Source organism: Oncorhynchus mykiss, chromosome 10, assembly GCF_057628025.1.
Source record: "Oncorhynchus mykiss isolate SJ-2025 chromosome 10, ASM5762802v1, whole genome shotgun sequence".
NCBI lineage: Eukaryota > Metazoa > Chordata > Actinopteri > Salmoniformes > Salmonidae > Oncorhynchus > Oncorhynchus mykiss.
In genome coordinates this window covers 25907724-25930969 of record NC_143031.1, presented here as the reverse complement: position 1 = coordinate 25930969, position 23246 = coordinate 25907724, and the positions used below count along the sequence as shown (strand labels likewise).

The window sequence follows — 23246 nt, the reverse complement described above, 5'->3', positions numbered from 1 at the left end:
AATGGGCCAGACCAAACACAACTGTCAATAGGGGGGAATGGGGGAGTCAACACATCCTCAGAGGACTTAGCATTATGCAAAAGGTGAGTCTTTATGGTCAGAGTTTGAGCATTCTTTCTTTTCGCTCTTAATAATTATAACGTAAAGAAGAGGAAGAGAGAAATTAACTAACTCGACTGAGAAGAAAAGTCCTGAGGCTCAGTGTCAAACTGTTTCATCACATTAGCTAAATGCCAGATTGACAGTAATAATTCTCTAAAGCACTTGCTTGGGAAACAAAACAGAGCATACACCAGGCATTTAAAGCAAATACTTATTAAGTTACATCAACAACTCTATAACTTTTGAAAAAACACCAATAGACTGAAAAAAGAGAAGAGAGAACCCCAGATGGTAGCGTAACAATGTACCCGTCTGGAATTAACTCAGTCTTTAAAACATTTGATCACAAACGGTATCAATCGGAAAACAAAAGTTAAAAGGAGAATAGAAACAATTTCCTAAGGCCATTTTACCAATAGTAAGTGAACCAGAGAAAATTAATATGGATAGAAACATGTGGAAATTGCAAGATTATGTTATAATGCTTGTATTGTATTATAATGGTTGTTTTATTCGACAGAATAGAGTATTCTGTTAACTATTGTGTGTGTGTTTTACTAAGGAGGGCCTTTATGAGATAGCACTGACGGAGGAGATTTACGATGTCTTTAGGTGATAAAACCTAAAGAGCATTCCAGATAACATGAGGTAATATTTTTGTGCTATACCGTACCAGGGTGAGACGGTTCCAGTTTGGAGTAGGAGGACCAGACACTGGTCTTTACAATGAAAACTGTTGACACAACAGTTGCTGTCTGCTATGTATTATAGATACCTTTCATACAAATCTTAACCTTGTGACCATTCTATGTATCTGTTGTTCGTCGTGTAGGTTGCGAGGGGTGTATCTTGGCTATAAAAGATCTTTGTACTTTTGTGTTGTCACTTTCAATGGATCATTAGAAATGGCACATCATTGAAAGTCATTGCTATTGCAAAGCTCTTATTATTAAAGATGTAGTTTGACTGGTGTGTTAACTTTGTCTCTCTCCTCATTTTGTAATACAGAAATTAACCACCACAAACATTACCCCAGGTAAACAATAATCATGTTTTACCGTATACCGGGGTATTTTGAAATCTAAGATGTCAAACAAATTATATCCAGCTCAGGGCTCCAGACATGCATTTGGTTTGCTAATTTGATAGCAAAGTGGACAGATGTCAAGATCAAGCTTCTTGGTTACAGCCTAAATTGTTTGGTGAAATCCCCCAAAATATTAAATATAAATTATTTTGAATTAGCGCCCCTTGTGTGCACTTCCATACAGTATACCACAATATGGTATCAAATCTAATCAAATGTTATTGGTCACATACACATGATAAGCAGATATTAATGCGAGTGTAGCGAAATGCTTGTGCTTCTAGTTCCGACAGTGTAGGAATATCTAACAAATAATCTAACAATTCCCCAACAACTACCTAATAAAAACAAATCTAAAGGGGTGAATGAGAATATGTACATATAAGTATATGGATGAGCGATGGCCGAGCGGCATAGGCAAGGTGCAATAGATTATCTGTCTTAGAAGTAAATATTTACATGTGTCTGTAAGCATTTACCTATCATCTGCTATGGGGATTCCTTAGTACTTGTTAGCATTTACCTATCATCTGCTATGGGGATTCCTTAGTACTTGTTAGCATTTACCTATCATCTGCTATGGGGATTCCTTAGTACTTGTTAGCATTTACCTATCATCTGCTATGGGGATTCCTTAGTACTTGTTAGCATTCTGGTAATTTACGTCTTTGGGGCTTATTTTTTCATTTGAAAATATTTTTCCACGAACTGTGTGCACTACCGGTAATCACATACAGTGCCTTGCGAAAGTATTCGGCCCCCTTGAACTTTGCAACCTTTTGCCACATTTCAGGCTTCAAACATAAAGATATAAAACTGTATTTTTTTGTGAAGAATCAACAACAAGTGGGACACAATCATGAAGTGGAACGACATTTATTGGATATTTCAAACTTTTTTAACAAATCAAAAACTGAAAAATTGGGCGTGCAAAATTATTCAGCCCCCTTAAGTTAATACTTTGTAGCGCCACCTTTTGCTGCGATTACAGCTGTAAGTCGCTTGGGGTATGTCTCTATCAGTTTTGCACATCGAGAGACTGACATTTTTTCCCATTCCTCCTTGCAAAACAGCTCGAGCTCAGTGAGGTTGGATGGAGAGCATTTGTGAACAGCAGTTTTCAGTTCTTTCCACAGATTCTCGATTGGATTCAGGTCTGGACTTTGACTTGGCCATTCTAACACCTGGATATGTTTATTTTTGAACCATTCCATTGTAGATTTTGCTTTATGTTTTGGATCATTGTCTTGTTGGAAGACAAATCTCCGTCCCAGTCTCAGGTCTTTTGCAGACTCCATCAGGGTTTCTTCCAGAATGGTCCTGTATTTGGCTCCATCCATCTTCCCATCAATTTTAACCATCTTCCCTGTCCCTGCTGAAGAAAAGCAGGCCCAAACCATGATGCTGCCACCACCATGTTTGACAGTGGGGATGGTGTGTTCAGCTGTGTTGCTTTTACGCCAAACATAACGTTTTGCATTGTTGCCAAAAAGTTCAATTTTGGTTTCATCTGACCAGAGCACCTTCTTCCACATGTTTGGTGTGTCTCCCAGGTGGCTTGTGGCAAACTTTAAACAACACTTTTTATGGATATTTTTAAGAAATGGCTTTCTTCTTGCCACTCTTCCATAAAGGCCATATTTGTGCAATATACAACTGATTGTTGTCCTATGGACAGAGTCTCCCACCTCAGCTGTAGATCTCTGCAGTTCATCCAGAGTGATCATGGGCCTCTTGGCTGCATCTCTGATCAGTCTTCTCCTTGTATGAGCTGAAAGTTTAGAGGGACGGCCAGGTCTTGGTAGATTTGCAGTGGTCTGATACTCCTTCCATTTCAATATTATCGCTTGCACAGTGCTCCTTGGGATGTTTAAAGCTTGGGAAATCTTTTTGTATCCAAATCCGGCTTTAAACTTCTTCACAACAGTATCTCGGACCTGCCTGGTGTGTTCCTTGTTCTTCATGATGCTCTCTGCGCTTTTAACGGACCTCTGAGACTATCACAGTGCAGGTGCATTTATACGGAAACTTGATTACACACAGGTGGATTGTATTTATCATCATTAGTCATTTAGGTCAACATTGGATCATTCAGAGATCCTCACTGAACTTCTGGAGAGAGTTTGCTGCACTGAAAGTAAAGGGGCTGAATAATTTTGCACGCCCAATTTTTCAGTTTTTGATTTGTTAAAAAAGTTTGAAATATCCAATAAATGTCATTCCACTTCCACTTGTGTCCCACTTGTTGTTGATTCTTCACAAAAAAATACAGTTTTATATCTTTATGTTTGAAGCCTGAAATGTGGCAAAAGGTCGCAAAGTTCAAGGGGGCCGAATACTTTCGCAAGGCACTGTATATCCCAAGATGGCACAGGCACAGTATGAAGCAGTGGAGGACCATCCTACTCTGTGAATTTCATAAAAATAGTGAAACATTAAAAAAGTTATTATTTTTAGATAAAACATATTCACATTTTACCAAATAATTTATTAAAACACTTTTGCAATTAAGGTCTACAGTAGCCTCAACAGCACTGTAGGGTAACACCATGGTTTAGCCGGAGGACAGCTAGCTTCCGTCGTCCTTTGGGAATATTGGTTCTCACCCCCTTCCATAGACATACACATTAATTATGACAACTTCCGGAGGACATCCTCCACCTTATCGGAGCTCTTGCAGCACGAACTGACATGTTGTCCACCCAATCAAAGGATCAGATATTGAATCTAGTAGTGAAAGCAAAAGCTACAGTTAGGTAACACTGCAGTGCATAAAATGTGGTGTGTTAAACTATTGTCTTTCTCACCGAGTTAACAGTTTTGAACAAGTTAATGTATTCAAAAACAGAGAGAGCTTGCTATATTCAATTTTTTCTCTCACTTTCACAAATGCAGCTACTTAGTTTAGCCTACTCAAACACCAGGCTCAAACAGAGGGATGCTATGTTAGTTAGCTGGCTATGGCTATCCAACACGGGAACTCTTCCAAGTCAAGGTAAGCTTCTGGTTTTACAAAAAGTATTGCCACCGGGGCCCACTGGTGTAACTGATAAACTGCTTACTACACTGTACTACATGATTGTAGCGGTTTTACTAACTCGTTCCTTCTATTAGCTATGTTGACTATGACGTTACTTTACTTTAGCTAATATGGTGACAACGACATAGGCTGTGTGTAGCGGAACTGGGAGAATGTAATATGAATGACAGTCATCCAATATGCTGTAACAGAATTAAGGCCAAACTCATAAAATACATTTGTGTCTTCCTTCATCTTAAATGTCACTGACCGCCACTGGTATCAAGGTCTGGAAATCTGGATATCGCCCAACCCTAGTCCAAACACACCAAACAGTCGGCACGACAATTCCTCTTCCCCCTCAAGAGGCTGAAAAGATTTGGCATGGGCCCTCAGACCCTCAAAAAGTTCTACAGCTGAACCCAAAACATTTCTGAAGTATCAAAGGTCCCTAAGAACACAGTAGCCTCCATCATTCTTAAACGGAAGATGTTTGGAACCACCAAGACTCTTCCTAGAACTGGCCACCTGGCCAAACTGAGCAATCGGGGGAGAAGGGCCTTGGTCAGGGAGGTGACCAAGAAACCGATGGTCACTAAGACAGAGCTGCAGAGTTCCTCTGTGGAGATGGGAGAACCTTCCAGAAGGACAACCATCGCTGCAGTACTCCACCATTCAGGACTTTATGGTAGAGAGGCCAGACGGAAGCCACTCCTCAGTAAAAGGCACATGACAGCCAGGCACATAAAGGACTCTCAGACCATGAGAAAAAGATTCTCTGGTCTGCTGAAACCAAGATTGAACTCTTTGGCCTGAATGCCAAGTGCGAAGTTTGGAGGAAACCTGGCACCATCCCCATAGTGAAGCATGGTGGTGGCAGCATCATGCGGTGGGGATATTTTCAGCGATGGGACTGGGAGACTAGTCAGGATCAAGGGAAAGATGAACGGAGCAGAGTACAGAAAGATCCTTGATGAAAACCTGCTCCAGAGTGCTTCGGCGAAGGTTCACCTGACAACAGGACAACGACCCTAAGCACACAGCCAAGACAACGCAGGAGTGGCTTCGGGACAAGTCTCAATGTCCTTGAGTGGACCAGCCAGAGCCCAGACTTGAACACGATCAAACATCTCTGGAGAGACCTGAAAATAGCTGTGCAGCGACACTCCCCATCCAACCTGACAGAGCTTGAGAGGATCTGCAAAGGGTAAATGGGAGAAACTCCCAAAATACAGGGTGGCCAAGCTTGTAGCATCCTACCCAAGAAGACTCAAGGCTGTAACCGCTGCTAAAGGTGCTTCAACAAAGTACTGAGTAAAGGTTCTGATGACTTATGTAAATGTGATGTCAGTTTATTTTTAATACATTAGCAAACATTTCTCAAAACCTGTTTTTGCTTTGTCATTATTGGGTATTTTTTTTGTAGATTTATGAGGGGGAAAGGATGTAACGTAAAAAAAAAATGTGGAAAATGTCAAGGGGTATGAATACTTTCCCAATGCACTGTATTGTATGTTATTTTTAGTATTTGTTTTATTATTTGTAATTCAGTTTGTTTTTAGTCATCGTGACAATATTTACATTTTTATTTAATTGATCTTATCTTTAACTCTGCATTGTTGGAAATGGACCCATAAGTAAGCATTTCACTGTTAGTCTTGAAGCCTGTGACAAATCAAATGTTACTTGATCTGATTGTGAACAAGTGCTTCCATGTTATTTTTATTTAACTAGGCAAGTCATAAAAATAACAAATTCTTATTTACAATGACGGCCAACCTCCCCCGGCCAAACCCTCCCCTAACACGGACGACGCTGGGCTAATTGTGCGCCGCCCTATGGGACTCCCGATCTGTCCTGTTCTCTCTGCTACCGCACGGCAAGCGATACCGGAGTGCCAAGTCGAGGAAAAAAAAGGTTTCTAAACAGCTTCTACCCTCAAGCAATAAGACTCCTGAATAGCTAATCAAATGGCTACTCAGACTATTTGCATTGTTGTCCCCCCACCCCACTCACCCACTCTTTTACCCTGCTGCTACTCTAGTTATTATCTATGCAGTCACTTTAACTCTACCTACATGTACATAATACCTCTACTAACCGGTGCCCCCGCACATCGACTCTGTACCGGTGCCCCCGCACATCGACTCTGTATCGACTCTGTACCGGTGCCCCCGCACATCGACTCTGTACCGGTAGCCCCCGCACATCGACTCTGTACCGGTAGCCCCCGCACATCGACTCTGTACCGGTAGCCCCCGCACATCGACTCTGTACCGGTAGCCCCCGCACATCGACTCTGTACCGGTAGCCCCCGCACATCGACTCTGTACCGGTAGCCCCCGCACATCGACTCTGTACCGGTAGCCCCCGCACATCGACTCTGTACCGGTAGCCCCCGCACATCGACTCTGTACCGGTAGCCCCCGCACATCGACTCTGTACCGGTAGCCCCCGCACATCGTAGCCCCTTGCTACTGTTATTTTACTGCTGCTCTGTAACTAGGTTATTATTATTTTTTACTTATCTATGTAACACTTATTTTTCTTAAAACTGCATTGTTGGTTAAGGGCTTCTAAGTAAGTATTTCACTCTTAAGGTCTACACCTGTTTTATTCAGAGCATGTGACAGCACAAATTTGATTTGATTACGGCAGGTTGTGACACAGCCTGGGAACGAGCCAGGGTCTGTAGTGAAGTCTCTAGCAATGCAATGCAGTGCTTTAGACCGCTGTGCCGCTCAGGAGGCCTGCATGTGTTGTATGACTGATGTTTTTTTTTGTCTTGCATTGTGTTTATTTGTGAATATCAGTTCCTTTTTGAAATATTTTTTTACTTTAACATTTTGTTTAATAAATAAATAAAATAAAAATACTATATAAGCCTATAGAATACCATCTCTATGATAAGGCTAGGCCTAAACCTTCTCAATTTGGGAGAGACCTACAACACGATGTCCAAGGGTATTTGGGTTTGGCAGGAGACGGTTTCTTCTCAAAGTAAGGGTGTGAGAGGACGACAAGGATGCAATTAGCATAATGGAATTGCCATGCGGTTCGTTCCCAATGAAAGGTGTCATTTGACAAAGAGGACTGTCAACGGACTTATGTCCTTCCCTGAGATTGTTATTGCAGGCTGAGGGGGCTGCTCTCACAAGATTGCCTCAATCAATCTCATACTCACAAACCTACATTTAAAAGGACACAATGAAGGATGTGTTATTATGTTAGGCTATCACCACCTCAAAGACCAAAAATAAATGATGGCATCCACGTGTGAAGAAAATAATTAGTTTATTTTACGTTATCCAATGATGGAGTATACAAAAACCCTGATTGACCCTAACGTTTTTGGTTAAACCATGAAATTAGTAGAATGGTATGAATATGCTCGATACCTTGTACCAGAAGACAGCAGTCAAACATGACATGATCAATGACATGATTGATATTTTAAAACATCAATACCACCCACAACGTCAATACCACCCATAATTCTTGAAACACTATCTGAAGGAGCTTCTAAGCCCCTCAGTGGCAGGATAAGGCCAGCGACAGTAGAAATGTTGAGGGCTTTCTGTTTCTCCTGGTACTGTGACAATTTCAGAGGCAATTGAGCTGAACAGACCCTGCCAGCTGTATTGAAAAATTGGGGTGACGGGTGAAGTCACCCGGATCTCGATAGAGGAGATGAAAGCATCCCCAGGCATAGTGACAGTGTCACAAATCAGCCTAATTATTGTCACATGCTGGAGGTGAAGTATATGGTCTGAAGAGTCGACAGGTATTTCAGGGAGAAAAAGCTTCTCTAGGAGTCGGTGTAAACTGACAGTTAGCAAGTTTTTTGGGGGTACTCATTATAACTGTTGAAAGTTGACCTGAATAAGTTAAGAAATTCCTCTATATTATAAACCATTTCTCCCCTAGGCAAACAAAGACATGTTCATTTTAATGATTTCATATACAATGGCCCTAAAAGACCCTTATCTGACCCCGGTCCTCTCATGAGACTGTAGATAGCCACATTTATCTAGATTATTTCACTGAATCTATAGTGATGAAGAGCAAAAAATAAAATCTTCCTCCCCCATTTGAAGACAGTGAATCATGTCTGACAAGAAAAGCACCACTCCGCAGCCTCCCACTCTAGCTGAAGGCACACTACAGCAGCTGTGACTCTGCCACCTACAGCATATTATTATCCCACTGCAGAGGAGTCAATGAAAGAGATAGCCGGAGATGGCTAAACTCACCCTGACCTCTATTCAAACATTCTTCTTCTCCAAACTGTTTCTATCGTACGGCTGTCATTTTTTTGCGGGAAAACCAGGATGTTATATTCCCAACTTCACATGGGAGCTAGCCCAAATGGTTTGCCTCAAGGTGCACAGTAACTCTAAATATAAGCAACAAATAGCTTGGAACAAACCATTTTCCTCCAGGAAAAACTGAGCATTTCAATCAGCCCACTCCAATTCCTGAGAAAGGGGCAAAAAGGTAATAAGCTGAGTCACACAAGTGTGTACTTGTGTAGGGCTTTAAGAGCTGTAGCTGCCTACACCTCACTTAACAGACAGTTTAGTCTCAGCCATTTAATTATGTTATAAGCTCATCACTCAAACCAGAGTGATTACTGTGATGAGGTCACCACTTCAGCATCTACATCCCCTGCTAAGGGACATACCTGTAGGTGGGTACTCAGCGCAAACAGTGATTTACCGGTTCTCTCTCCAGCAGAGAGGAACCATCTGGCCAAAATGAAATCTGACATTAACTCGTATCCATCCACTGCCAGGTGTGTGTAGACTGGAGTCATTAAGCCTTCTGGAACATGTTGTACCTAACTTTGATGGAAGTTTAATAAACAACAGAACTCTACAGAAATGCAAGGCAAAGCCAGGCTGAAGCACACCAAGCGCCAATGACTCAGGGCATCGCCTATGAAACAACGGCACTGCAAGTTGGCAACTCCGTAGAAAGCAGATGGTTGGAGATGGGCAATAATTGAACCGCTTGTCAAACTGGAGACTACAGACGCATGCAAAAAAAAAGCGCACCTAGCTCGTCACAGGTGAAAGTCCACAAACCCTCGCAAAGTTCACATTTTGCTGCCTTAAAATTTTATCTCAAAAGGAAATACTGAGGATGGAAAACTGAGGATGGATCAACAACAATGTAGATATTCCACAATACTATCCTAAATTGACAGAGTGAAAAGGAGGAAGCCTGCACAGAATAAAATACATGCATCCTGTTTGCAACAAGGCACTAAAGTAATACTGCAAAACATTTGGCAAAGCAATACATGTTTTGTCCTGAATACAGTGTTGTGTTTTACTGGATTTTCCCCAACATATTACTGAGTACAACTCTCCATATTTTCAAGCATGGTGGTGTCTGCATCGTGTTATGGGTATGCTTGTAATCATTAAGAATTGGGGAGTTTAACAGAATAAACAAAAATAATCATAATAGAACTAAGTGCAGACAAAAATCCTAGAGGAAAACATGGTTCAGTCTACACCAAATCTACACTGGAGATGCTTACCAAGAAGACTGTGAATGTTCATGAGTGGCCTAGTTACAGTTTTGACTAAAACTGCTTGAAAATATATGGCCAGACCTGAAAATTGTTGTTTTGCAATGATCAGCAACCAAGACGACAGAGCTTGAAGAATTTAAAAATAATAATAATAATAATAAGGCAAATGTTGCACAATCCAGGTGTTTCACAATTTTACTGATTTACCCAGAAAGACTCTCAGCTGTAATCTTTGCCAAAGGTGATTTAAACACGTACAGTTGAAGTCGGAAGTTTACATACACCTTAGCCAAATACAGTTAAACTCAGTTTTGCACAATTCCTGACATTTAATCCAAGTCTTAGGTCAGTTGGGATCACCACTTTATTTTAAGAACGTGAAATGTCAGAATAATAATAGAGAATGATTCATTTCATCTTTTATTTCTTTCATCACATTCCCAGTGGGTCAATACATCTTGAGATGTTGCTTCAACATATCTACATAATTTTCCTTCCTCACAATGCCATCTATTTTGTGAAGTGCACCGGTCCCTCCTGCAGCATAGCACCCCCACAACATGATGCTGCCACCCCCGTGCTTCACGATTGGGATGGTGTTCTTCGGCTTGCAAGCCTCCCCCTTTTTCCTCCAAACATAACGATGGTCAATATTTCCAAACAGTTCTATTTTTGTTTCATCAGACCAGAGGACACTTAAAAAAAGAAAAAGTATGATCTTTGTCCCCATGTGCAGTTGCAAACCGTAGTCTGGCTTTTTTATGACGGTTTTGGAGCAGTGACTTCTTCCTTGCTGAGAGGCCTTTCAGGTTATGTTGATATAGGACTCATTTTACTGTGGATATAGATACTTTTGTACCCGTTTCCTCCAGCATCTTCACAAGATCCTTTGATGTTGTTCTGGGATTGATTTGCACTTTTTGCACCAAAGTACACTCATCTCTAGGAGACAGAATGTATCTCCTTCCTGAGCGGTATGACCGCTGTGTGGTCCCAGGGTGTTTATACTTGCGTACTATTGTTTGTACAGATGAACGTGGTACCTTCAGGCATTTGGAAATTGCTCCCAAGGATGAACCAGACTTGTGGAGGTCTACAATTGTTTGTCTTAGCTGATTTCTTTGGATTTTCCCATGATGTCAAGCAAAGAGGCAATGAGTTTGAAGGTAGGCCTTGAAATACATCCACAGGTATACCTCCAATTGACTCAAATTATGTCAATTAGCCTATCAGAAGCTTCTAAAGCCATGACATAATTTTCTGGAATTCTCCAAGCTGTTTAAAGGCACAGTCAAGTGTATGTAAACTTCTGACCCACTGGAATTGTGATACAGTGAATTATAAGTGAAATAATCTGTCTGTAAACAATTGTTAGAGAAATGTCATGCACAAAGTAGATTTCATAACCGACTTGCCAAGAAACGTGTGGAGTGGTTGAAAAACAAGTTTTAATGACTCCAACCTAAGTGTATGTAAACTTCCGAATTCAACTGTACTGACTCAGGGGGTTGAATACTTGTATAAATCAAGATAGTGATTTACTTTTCATACATTTAAAAAAGTATTTTTTAACAAAGGTTTGACTTTTTCTTCCCTTTTGTGTAAACAGTAGTTATTTATTATATACATTTTAATCCCACTATGTAAAACAGCAAAATAAGGGAAAAAGCCAAGTAGTGTGTATATTTTTTGAAGGAAATGTACTGTATATACTATAGCCATTTGGGTTTCCACAACTGGTCATTTTAGCTAAATTGTTCGGAACAATTTTCTTACCTTTCGCACCATTTTCCTAATAAACTTTTAGTTTTTTTCTTACTGTAAGCTATTACATGTCGCTGTGGAGAATAACATGAAGTAATTGTGTCATGTATAACATGTTCAGTAACTTAAATGCAACGGGAGTAATATTTTTTCTTAATCATGGTTCTGGGGATCCAAAGGGATGCACATTTTAGTTTTTGCCCTAGCACTCACTACACACCTGATTCCACAAATTAAAAGTTTGATGAGTTGATTAGTGGAATCAGGTGTATAGTGCTAAGGCAAAAAGGTGCACCCCTTTGCGGCCCCAGGATTAAGAAACACTGGTTTCTTAATCCAAAAAACTGGCACCACAACAGCCCAGACCACCTCACCTCATCATCCTGGTCTACCTCCTCCAGACTGAAGACATCTTTTCTTTTCACTGTCAGCAGGTCCTAGTCCCTCAGATCTTTATCCTCCTCTTCATCTGGACCAAAGAAGAGACACTTAGGCCCAAGCTGTAACTTTTCCGCACCCGCAACCACCTCCTCCTCCGAGCTTTGGGACTGGGCCCTTCTCCTCTGAGCTGAGCCTTGAAGCTCTTCAGTTCTTTCTCGTCCTCCTCTTCAGACTCGGCCACCTTTCCCTGCCCGCTATTCTGCCCAGGGTCTGCTCTCTGCTTTTGGGCTTTGTTGAGAAAACACACCAGTGGAGCAACAGCGAGGCCCAGAGAACTATCAAGAGTGCCACAAGGGAGAAGACACATTTTCTGAAACGTTTGGTTAATTTAGGGATTTAGTCATAATTGCTATTGATAGGTGATAATGATTGACGATGATTTCATCATGTCATGGTCCAAAAAGGCTTAAAATAGCTAGTGATGGCCAATTCAGCTCAAGCTAAGCTAGTATGAGGGGGGATGACACAGCTTCTTCTAATGAAGCCCCAGATCATATAATCTTTGTTTTATGTATGCTCTGTAAAGAACAGTGTGCATAATGTAGGGTTTCCAATCATAAATGCATATTTTGACCAATGGGTAAAATCTGATAATTGTGTAGTTAATCCTCTAAGAAAACCAATGGTCCAAACCTCATGTCTCTATCATAATCCTTTCAGAAGAGTTTTTACCCTCATAAAAATTACTTGGGTGACTAAATCAATAGAGGTCAGAGAAAAAATATGAATGGAACGTTTTATAGAATATCACAGTAGCAGGACATAGAAATATCTACTGCATGAAGTAACCAACTGCATATATTTCAGGGCAGACCAAGACAATTTACCATTAAATGGTAAATTACCATTGACCATTAAATTTAATCCAGCCCATGTTTCTTAAAATCATTAATAGCAATTAAGGGTACCACACCTATAGGTGACTATGTTTATACCCCAATGAAATATTAGTGCTACAACTTTTACTTGTCTATAGCATCGCGTCAGCTAGGCTGGATGCTGTGCGAGAATTAAGGCTACCTGACAGGTGCACCATTTAAAATCGTCATCTTCTCCAATCCGGAGGACATAAGAGGCAAGACAGTGATTTTTAGACATAACATGTAGTATTTACATATTTTAGTACATGTTTTTCATATTAATACGAAATTCCTGTTCTTTTTAAAATATTTCTCAGGAAAACAAGCGTCTCTTTGACATGTTAACAGAGCACTGGGCGTACTGCGAGCGTCATATTTTCAAAGCATTTAATTTGGCTTGTGTCATGCTAATTTAGCTTTTTGTAATCCGCAGAAACAACTTTTAAGACCTCCACCACATGTATGATTCAGAACATGAAGACTCAAATTTGCCTTGGTAAAATGTATTTTGTAACACAAGGAATGCACAAGGAATGCAGTGTGTGCATTGCTGCGGTTATAATGTGAGGAAATGGCTGAATAGTTTATATATATTGTAAGCTAAACTTTCTGATCTGCTGCATCAGCCTCATTGCTTTTAAAATGTTTTATGATGTGAGTTGTTGTATTACATTTGGGATCTATTGCATCCCACAACTGTCCCAGACGGGTTGGAATATTTATTTATTTCCTCAAACAGAAGACCAATAGAATAGGTCAACTTTTGTACTATAGGGGATAGTAGATTGACATAGGCCAGTGCTTTTGCTGTTCGTCAGGTCTACTCATCTTGTTGGCTAACGAAAAGTAAACGTAGACAGTTCTAAAATCTGTCATTTGCGCATCCGAATTCGAAAAGGACACGCGCAATTGGGTCTTCACTTGTAGCCTATTCCGGAGCTGAGATAAAAGCCTGTGAGAAAACAAGATCACGTGATGGGCATTGGCTAATATGAAATTAGATATCTGAGAGAGCCATGTAAGGTGCTTTGGAACATGCAGTATAGAGAAGGGATTTATAATTATTATCATTGCAGCCAATGGTAGCAAAGGGCATGGATTTTTTTTAGGGAGCAGTGGCCACACTAAGGGCTTGTCAAGTTGTGAATAAGAGACTGATGAAGTGTGTGCATTCTGTGCAAGAAACAAAGCAGAGCTCATGCCTTTCATGCAACTATTTCAAATCATTAGTCGTGCAGCCTTAGAATGTATAAAAAATCCAAACATACATGGCATTCAGAAAGTATTCAGACCTCTTGACATTGTCCAAATTTTGTTCTAAAATGGATGAATTGTTTTTCTTCCTCAATCTACCCACAATACCCCCTAATGACAAAGCATAGTTTTTTTTTCTACATTTGCAACAAAAAAAAACAATTACATTTACATAAGTATTCAGACCCTTTACTCAGTACTTTGTTGAAGCACCTTTGGCAGTGATTACAGCCTTGAGTCTTCTTGGGAATGACGCTTCCAGCTTGCCACACCTGTATTTGGGGAGTTCCTCCCATTCTTCTCTGCAGATCCTCTCAAGCTCTGTCAAGTTGGATGGGGAGCGTGGTTGCACAGCTACTTTCAGGTATCTCCAGGGATGTTCGATTGTGTTCAAGTCTGGCTCTGGCTGGGCCTCTCAAGGACATTCAGAGACTTGTCCCAAAGCCACTCCTGTGTTGTCTTGGTTGTGTGCTTAGGGTCATTGTCCTGTTGGAAGGTGAACCTTCACCCCAGTCGGAGGTCCTGAGCGCTCTGGGGCAGATTCCGTTCATCTTTCACTCAATCCTGACTAGTTTATCAGTCCCTGCCACTGAAAAACATCCCCCACAGCATGATGCTGCCTTCAAGCTTCACCGTAGGGATGGTTCCAGGTTTCCTCCAGATTTTACGCTTGTCACTCAGGCAAAAGAGTTCAATCTTGGTTTTATCAGTCCAAGTGGGCTGTCATGTGCCTTTTACTGAGAAGTGGCTTCATTCTGGCCACTACCATAAAAGGCCTGATTGGTGGAGTGCTGCAGAGATGGTTGTCCTTCTGGAAGATGTCGTGGAATTATTCTATTCTAGAAACCAGAGTCTGGCCCCCAACTCAATCCTGGAGCCATCTCCCCCTGGTACCCCAGTACAGAAACATTAACTCATGCTATGGGATTGTTAGGCTTATCACCCAAAGACATAGTAAAGCTTCTGTCAGCATTAAATCTGAGGCCCATCCTCAACACACACAGATGAAAGTGTTCTAAGAACCCCCTATTCTGTTCCACCATTTGACGCCATACCAGTATTAGAACATAATCTTGTAATTTCTGTTCTGACAAAGGTTCTCCCATCTCCACAGAGAAACTAGAGCTCTGTCAGAGTGACCATCAGGTTCTTGGTCACCTCCCTAACCAAGGCCCATCTCCCTCAATTGCTCAGTTTGGCCGGGCGGCCAGCTCTAGGAAGAGTCTCAATGGTTACAAACTTCATCCATTTAAGAATGATGGAGACCATGGTGTTCTTGGGGACCTTAAATGCTGCAGAAATGTTTTGGCACCCTTCCTCAGATGTGTGCCTCGACACAATCCTGTCTCGGAGCACTACGGACAATTCCTTCAACCTCATGGCATGGTTTTCGCTATGACATGCACTGTCAACTGTGGGACCTTAGACAGGTGTGTGCCTTTCCAAATCATGTCCAATCAATTGAATCTACCACCGGTGGACTCCAATCAAGTTGTAGAAACATCTCAAGGATGATCAATGGAAAAAGGACGCACCAGAGCTCAACTTTGAGTCTCAAAGCAAAGGGTCTGAATACTTACATAAATAAGGTACCCATTTTTTATTGTTAATAAATGTACCAACATTTCTAAAAACCTGTTTCACTTTGTCATTATGGGGTATTGTGTGTAGATTGATAAAAAAATAATCACATTTTAGAATAAGGCTGTAACGTAACAAAATGTGTAAAAAGTCAAGGGGTCTAAATACTTTCTGAATGCACTGTACAGCCCAACATTTGTATCACAACTAAAGTTGCATAAATAACTAAATTAAGCATATAGGAGGACCTGTTTCTTTGTTAATCTCTGAACACAGAATAGCCGCATGTGCGCACTCCCTCAGAAATCATTTGGAGAAACATCCTTTCTATTTTATTCAGCTATGTATTCTTCATACTATAAAATAATGCCACAGAATTCTAAGCAAATCATGTCTGCTAAATGAACTAATGTAGCCAGCCCACAGCCATATGGCATAGCCAGATCAGGGCAACTCAGAATATGCTATTGTGTTCATCTGAAATATACTACATTTTCTTCATATCATGTTTCTTTAGACCGGTCTAAAATAATGAATTGATTTATTATGATGGTGTAGGTTATATTAAATTGATTTACTAGACTTATTAAAATGTAGATGTCCCAAAGGTCTTCATCAGTGGCTCGTAGGCTACGCGTGGAAGCCAAGAGATGGTAAATGTGTTTATATTATTTAACGGTCAATTAACGTGAGACTGGCAGTTATTTGCTTGACAATCACCAGCTGACGAAATTTCATGACCTCCACAGCCCTAGCGGACACCCTACATAATGATGTACTGTCTGAGTACCATCACATGCACAAATAACAGGCATATTGTGGCCTGGCTTACAGTCTGTCAGTATTGGGAACTGGGAAGATGTGAACAATTACAACATATGAAGAAAATGCTCCTGCACCGGTCGACAAAATGGCCCGTTTCCATCTTACTCACGCTGCGTACTCCTGGAGCTTGAGCTGGAACACATCAAAGACTTCTTTGTTCTTCATGAGGGAGACGGAGCGCAGGTAGGAGACAAAACACTACACAGAGAAAGAAAGCGAGAGAGAGGGAGATGGAAAGGTGAGCGATATATTGACACCAGCCATCTTCTCTAACAATAACAGCCAGCCGAGGGAGGCGATGAATCACACTGGGTGGTGCAAGATGGTGATAAGGGCCCCTCTTTTCTCTTTGAGTGGGCTCTCTCCTTAAGAGAAATGTGAAGCCAGTCTCAAATTATGATTAGAGGCTGAAGATGAAACAACCTGATGCCTCACAAAATGGTGTAAAATCACATTGTTTTGAGTTCAAAGGAAATAACAGATCGTACCATCTAGAAGGTGAGGTTGTTAGTGACAAAGCCAAAAACACACTGTTGGTGCATAAGAGGCTATTTCGATTTTCCATCGCATTTTAGTCATTTAGTTAAAAATGTAAACAATGGAGAATGTAAATGCAGGTGCCAAATCTCTATTTTATGGGTGTAAGCACTATAGGTGAAATGAACAACTCTTGCCCTGGAAGGCTACTGACTTGTGTGCTGATTCATCTCAACCCCCTGCCCTCACCGCCCCCTCTAGGACACTGACCCTCTGCGCTCACTCTTTCAAAACATGGACTTAGCACTATAATCTTCTTTGAAAAAGCTATCCCGCTAAGTCCATTTGTAGCACTGTAATTGATGGCAACACAGCCCTCTGTGCCAGGCAACTCTGCAGGAGAGAGTGGGAACATCAAAAGGTCAACTATCCTCTCCATTGCCCGCCTCAGTGTCACAGACGCCAAAGGAGACTGAAGGGGGATAATATAGTGGGGATGACGGAAATTAGTAACGGTCCCCCCCTAACTGTCCAATGACAACATTAACAACCACCAGCCAAGGTGTTTGTTTTGAAGTAGGAACAAGGGCTGCATTCCAATTCCCTACCCCTCCGCTCAGTGAACTTGCTCCCTCCGCAAATGGATATAAAAGCCACTGCATGGGTGTAGGGCGTGGCGGTCATTAAAATTGTCAGCCGGTTATTGTCAAGCAAAAGACTGTCGGTCTCACGGTAAATGACCATCAATTTAACATGTTTAGCATCTCCAGGCCTCCACGCATACAGGCCACTGATGTGTGCCTTTGGAACATCATTTTAAAAAGTTGAATAAATCAATTGAATATACACCTTCACAATAAATCCATGATTTATTTTAGGCAGGTCTAAGGTCTTCAGGGTGCCTGAAGAAGGCCCAGTGATGCCGAAACGTTGGTAAATACCCAATAAATTACTGGGAGATTATATATTATTATATTATTTTGATAGTTTATTCGCCGTTAAGCAGCACCTCCACACACAAAACAATTCTGGGTGTGCGCCTGCTCAAGTTTTTTAGGCAGGTCTAAAGAAACATGAGTTGGCCTACAGAAAAGAGTTGGCCTACTGAATGTTACCTGGCTATGCGCCATGGCTATAGGCTTATTCACTTAAACATATCTTGTCTAAGTCATTCGCCATTATTTTATATTATTTTCTAGAAAGAAGAAAATAATTTTACTTAGATGAATAAAATAAAGGATATTTTCACTTTCCTGAGCACATATGAAGTGGCTATGTTGAGCATAAAATAACATTTGAAACTGGTCCTATATGCTAGATTGAGATATTTGACAACTTTAGTTATGAATGATACAAACCTTACATGCTGACCACACCGCGTGTGCCATTGCGCTCATGTTGATTTTGTCCACCCACATCAGACGCGATTAGAACATACAGGTTGAAATATCAAAATGAACTCTGAACCAACTATATTAATTTGGGGACAGGTCGAAAAGCACTAAACATTTATGGCAATTTATCTAGCTAGCTTGATGTTGCCAGCTAATTTGTCCTGGGATATAAACATTGGGTTGTTATTTTACCTGAAATGCACAAGGTCCTCTACTCCGACAATTAATTCACTGATAAAAGGGTAAACCAAGTTTGTTTCCAGTAATCTTTCCTCCTTCAGGCTTCTTCGGACTTGATATGAGGGTTGGCAACGAACTTTAAGGTGCATTACCACCTCCAACTGGGCTGAAGTGTGGACCTCAGTTCATTCCTAAAAACCAAATGAGGAGATGGGAGAGGCGGGACTTGCAGCGTGTCAAGCATCACAAATAGAACCAAGTTCAATTTTAGCTGCTGGCTACGCAGACGCCCGTTTGGATGAAATGGTTGAATAACATGTGTAAATGTATTTTGTAACGCGAGTGGTGTGGTCAGCATGTTAGAATGCCTTAGAAATCAAAAGATATATGGGCTGCATGAGGTGACTATAGGCTACTGATTAGTGATGCACCGATATTACATTTTTGGCCCATACCGATATCCAATATTTTCCTTGCCAAATAAAATGATACCGATAAGTGATATTTACAATTTTAGCGGCCTTTAAATCATTCTAGTACAGTTAAATAGTAAACACACACACAGCGGACTAAGGCACTGCATCTCAATGCAAGAGGAGTAACTACAGTCCCTGGTTCGAATCCAGGCTGTATCACATCCGGCCGTGATTGGGAGTCCCATAGGGCGGCGCACAACTGGCCCAGCATCGTCCGAGTTTGGCAGTCATTGTAAATAAGAATTTTGTTGTTAACTATCTTGCCTAGTTAAATAAAGGTTACACACACACACCAAAAAGTTATTTTGTTAGCATTTACATATGTCCCCATTACCAGTAAAACACAATCAAAACATATTTCTTTCACTTACTTGCTGTGCTGTTTCATTGTTCATTTGTTTAGTAATTTCATTCTCAACCAGGATTTCTATGGAACGCCGTTAGGGTCTTTGCGTGTCAAAAAATATACTATTTAACAAGTGTCAAATAAGCTTGTTGACCAATCAGGACCTGAATATGACTGAACGTCACATAATAATTTAACGCATTCATAAATGTTTTACGTAGTTATTACACATTGATTACACTATCACTCGTATTTCATATGCCACAACAATTCATCGATATGTATGCTATGATGCTGATAAAGTTGTCCCGAGCACCTACAGTGCTGGTCATAAAAAAGCTAGCCAGGTCATGGATGCAAACAATGTTCTTCCCCAATGACATTGCAAAATGTTTCAGTAGCTATAGTTAGCTAGCTACCTATATAGGTAGGTGTCATCATCTAAAATAACCCTAATATATAAGACAGTTTATTTTATTAATGGTGGTCAGACCCATCTATGTGAAGCTAGCCACAATAAGGATTAGCCACAATAGAGGACTTTGCGGTTAGCCTTCAGAATAAAAGCATGGCATAATTCTACTATTTGTTTTCATTTGCGTCACTGTCAATGACATACTTTCATTTTGAAGGCGATAAATCGTGCATCCCTACTACTGATGATTTGAGAAAGTGGCAAAAAAGCTTGTGCTCTGTTCCATGCCTCTGGCTGCACACGCTGTTCTCTTATCAAGTGTCCACCCATTAGACTATTCTAAATATAATCTGGTCTTTACTAATATGCAACATTTCTTTTGATTTAGAATGGCCCATTATCAAATGAGCAGGAACAGGGACAAGAGAAAATATCATCCATATGCACTTGAATAGCGAATGGAGGCGGCGTACGCGCGGTTAGTTTTTCGCTCATGTCGGCGGTTACTTCACCACACCTCAGGTGATATTCTGGCCAAACCCTGTATGCTATGGACTCTCCAACCCTGTTCCTACAGCTAGCCAGTGCTTAATTTTGGAAACCAAGTGGAATCTGTTTGGGAACATTGACAGTAACGTGTTTCCACAAAGATACATTTAATAAACTGCTGAGAGCCCATCTCAATGCGCAAAGGAGAAAGGAATGAAGGAGAGAGTGGAGGAGATGTAAACGCACAGTGGTGAGATACTATGCAGCTAAAAGGTAATGTGTCAGCCCAATTATGAAAATACTGAATATTCCCTACTACTACGCTATCCAACATCAAATACAAATTCACTATAATTGTAGGCTAACTCAATTTGTTTAATTTAGGCTATGTACCAAAGATATCTTAAACCAGTATGTTTTTCTGCCATGTGTAATGTAGTAGGATATGTATTGTTACGTCAATCTTTCCTCAGTTAGCGCTATGACAAAAGTAGCCAGTTTGGACGATTGTGTTATGCTGTAGATACTTCTGTGAATGTCTGTACATTGCATCCAAAAATAAACTGCTCACATTCTGGACATAACTTTGTAATGACTGTGTTTGTGCAAAATGTTTCTGAAAAAACAGTGTGGCCAGCTCAAATGCTGATTGTTGCCTCATTCGAAACTGGCCGTTCTAAATAAGCGGTCTAAATAAGCGGTCTAAATAAGCGCTCTAATCACATTGGTGTGATCGTAGCTACAGGGACCACTGTAGAATGATCACACTAGTGTGATGGTACATGTGAAAGGGTTAATGCATAATTGCATTTAAGGTCACTTTTGATAACGTAATATTCCCGCTAATGGTACATTCGCACTTATAGCCTACTGCCATGTGCACATTGCTGCTCTTATGTGAAGAAATAGCCTAATAATTTATCAATATTTTAAGCTAAAACATTCTGATCAGTAATGTCAGCAACATTTCGGAAAAACCTTTTTTAAATGCTAGTGATAGTATTAATTTGGGATCTATGTTGGGAATATGTATTTATTGCACAGAATAGGTCAACTTTTGAACTATAGAGGATATGCTAGTGCTTTTGATGTTCGTTAAGCCTACTCATCTTGTTGACTGACGAAAAGTAAATGTGGACAGTTCTTCCAATATGCACCTCGGAATTGGATAAGGACGCACACAGTTGCGTACCCGATGTGTCGGTCTTCACTTGTAGCCTGTGAGAAAGACCCCAGGCACTTTGGATTGCACAGCACTCAGGGAAAAGGGCACAACGCATCCCTCCAGGCCGCAAAGGCATGGATTTTTTAGGGTGCATTACGGCCACAAAGGGGATGCTGCCGTGAAATTCGAGGCATTATCAAGTGCTTGTCAAATTGTGCATGACAGACTATTGTAGTGTGTACAGCCTGCGCAAAAACAAAGCAGAGCTCATGCCTTTCAAACTACTTTTTTCAAATTATTAGAATCTCATCATGCAGCCTTACAATGTATTAAAAATCAAAACATATAGCCAACGTTTGTAGAACTAAATTTACATTAATATCTCTAAATTAAGCATATAGGAGCACCTATTTCTGAGTTAACCGCTCACCACAGAATAGCCGCATGTGCACACTCCCTCAAATGGCTTGAATAAAATATTTATGTTATTCAGCTTTGTTCAATTGTATTCTTCATACTATAAAATAATGCAACGAAATTCTAGGCGAATCTTGTCTGCTAAATGACCTAATGTAGCCCACAGCCATTTGGCATAGCCACATCAGGGCCTAACATAAAGAAAACTGAGTATGCTATTATTTTTTTCTTAAAGACATTTTCTTCAAATCATGCTTCTTAATACCCGTTTAAATTAACTAATGTATTTATTGTGAAGGTGTAGGCTATATTACATGGATTGAATGTACTTGTTAAAATGTGTGGATCCCAGCAGATGCTAAATGTGTTTAATACTGACTTGAAGCTGTCATCAAATCAAAGGGTGACTACTTTGAAGAATCTCAAATACAAAATATATTTTGATTTGTTTTACACTTTTGTGGTTACTTCATGATTCCATGTGTTATTTCATAGTTGGTGTCTTCACTATTATTCTACAATGTAGAAAATAGTAAAAATAAAGAAAAACCTTTGAATGAGTTGGTGTGTCCAAACGTTTGACTGTTAATGTAGGAGCACAAATCAAGTCCCTAAGCAAGAGAGTAATAGCCTCATTCTAAAATCAGTTGTTGATTTAACAGAAAGAATGACTGAGCAGCATGTTACGGATGAACTTTACAACACTAGCCAGGACAAATAAGATTAGTGAAAGATGAAATGGGCTGATTTTCCACTGAACGACTCTCACTATGCATCGAAACACACACACAGGAGAGGGTAAAGCCGCATTAACCACCATCCATTCTGAACGTCCCCCAGTGTAATTCCCATTCTCCTCACGCAGTCACTCTACCAGGTGGAAAGAAGCCGACGACCTTGCAGCTTGCTGATAAAACCGTGTCGACCCAGCTCTCTCACACACACACACCAGCAACCAACAAACATCTTACGCAGGCAAGACCACCAGTCACCTCTACAACATGCATGAATTCACACCGGATCACTCAAACAGCACACAAAATTCTCACCACAAGAGCACTGGAGATATGAGTGTCAAAGTGAGGTCTACTGTACATTTCTTATTTTTAGTCAAAACAGATCCCCTAACATACGTTGCTGCAGGCTAACCTACTCCTCCATCCAGAACCCCAACTCCCCCATCTTACTCTCCCACTCTCTTGGTCTACCCCCTCTTCTCTGTTGATGTTCAGTTCGACAAGCAGAGTATTAGCTCGCAGCTTCCCTCAGGCCAACCTCACACTCAAGAGGAAGAAAGAGATCATCATGAAGAACTTCTTTTGATAACCATTATGGACTTAATTTCCCGCGAATAATACATTTTCATTGTGTGAAAACATCTGTCTAGTTTGATATTGGCATTAATATTAATG

The 23246-nt window shown here is 40.7% G+C and overlaps 1 pseudogene across 1 annotated transcript in view; it reads right to left on the bottom strand.

The window, feature by feature from the left end:
- The window catches only part of LOC110534872 (putative ATP-dependent RNA helicase DDX10), a 110530-nt pseudogene that overhangs the window by 53762 nt on the left and 33522 nt on the right, over nucleotides 1-23246 (bottom strand). The window contains exons 12-13 of the transcript XR_016484021.1: nucleotides 16585-16673; nucleotides 11889-12230 (exon numbers count right to left, since the gene is read on the bottom strand). The product of XR_016484021.1 is annotated as a putative ATP-dependent RNA helicase DDX10 (transcript). The remainder of the gene's footprint in view (nucleotides 1-11888; nucleotides 12231-16584; nucleotides 16674-23246) is intronic.